We start from the raw sequence: 1307 nt of genomic DNA on the forward strand, positions 1-1307 counted from the left end.
CTTGCAGATGACTAGGTTTTTGCCTATTTCTCTTCTCAATTTTAGTTGGATTTACTGCTGAGGCATATTTACAAAGATTGCCTGTATCTTTCACTGTACACATGTCTTCCACTGGGAGTTCCTGCAAGATGCTGAATCTATTCTTGTTTATGAAATTTACAGTTTCGTTGCTTTTGCTCGATTTTCTGCCATGCTTCACAACTTGTGTCCATGTATGGGTGGAGTCATTACTTTTGTTTCTTTTTTCGATGGTTTCTGCATGGGGAACATGCGAAAAAGTAGCGTATACTATTCAGTTTTTTGCTCTGAATCGTTTTGTGGTTCAGGACAAGTGAAAAACTTACATGTGTTTTCCACCCCGTGGAATCAACAAAATGAAATGTTTAAATAAATCAGGGAAAACAGAACTGATTGACAAGATTGGCATAACTGAAATGCGGAAAGGAAATTACGAAGAATGTACGAGTCCGTTCACTCCATTTTCCAAAATAATCTTTCGGAAAGATGATTTTATTTCCATGAAAGTAAGTTTTAAATTGTTCTTTATGAATATAAGATTTTTTCGAAAACAATGTATTATATATGTAATTTGGAACAGGTGCAAGTCGATTAAGTGCAAAGATGAAAATAGTTTGAGAATTAATTAATGTCCATAATCATAAAGGTAAGTCAGAAAAACATAATTGACATGCTAATGTTGCTGTTTAATCAGTATGTCAATTTTCAGTGAAGATTGAAAATAGCCTCAATGAAATTATTGTTGTTATTATTATTATCATTATCCGGTGTTGTTATAAAACCAGCCTGCCTCTTTGGGGAAAAAAAAAAAACTGCAACAGCATGTTTTCATTTATTTCCTCCCAAGCTTTGCATGGCCTCCCCGATGGCGCAGTGGTAGCGTCATTGCCTTGCAATCAAGGGGTCCCGGGTTCGATACCCGGTGGAGGCACAAGTGGTTCGGATCCCACTTTAAACTGTAGGTCCAGTCCCGATTAGCCTTACTGTGCATAAAGTGGACTTACAACACCAACTCAAACAAACAACTCCTCCCAAGCTTTGCAATGCAGGTGAATTGCTTTATTTTCAAATCATATCTGAGAGTCCCAGTTAGGCAGTTACAACCGAGGTGCAGTGCAGATGAAACAGCACCGCTTTGAAAAACCAGTGCCTATACATTAGTTTCGTGCGTTTTCCGTGTTATTTTTATTATCATAATTAAATACTTCACTCTCAGCACAGCTTCACCTTCGTTCTAGTTTCTGGAATTCACATCGCATTCGCAATATTTAAATATAACGCCTAATTTA

General features: G+C 37.1%; 1 non-coding gene across 1 annotated transcript; it reads left to right on the forward strand.

Moving 5' to 3' along the window:
- The first annotated feature begins 874 nt into the window (after positions 1-874).
- TRNAA-UGC (transfer RNA alanine (anticodon UGC)) lies at positions 875-949 on the forward strand. The gene has a single exon. It is a non-coding gene; the product is annotated as a tRNA-Ala (tRNA).
- Positions 950-1307: the final 358 nt, after the last annotated feature.

Source organism: Lepisma saccharinum, chromosome 8 (genome assembly GCF_977018435.1).
Source record: "Lepisma saccharinum chromosome 8, izLepSacc3.1, whole genome shotgun sequence".
In the NCBI taxonomy this organism is placed as follows: Eukaryota; Metazoa; Arthropoda; class Insecta; order Zygentoma; family Lepismatidae; genus Lepisma; species Lepisma saccharinum.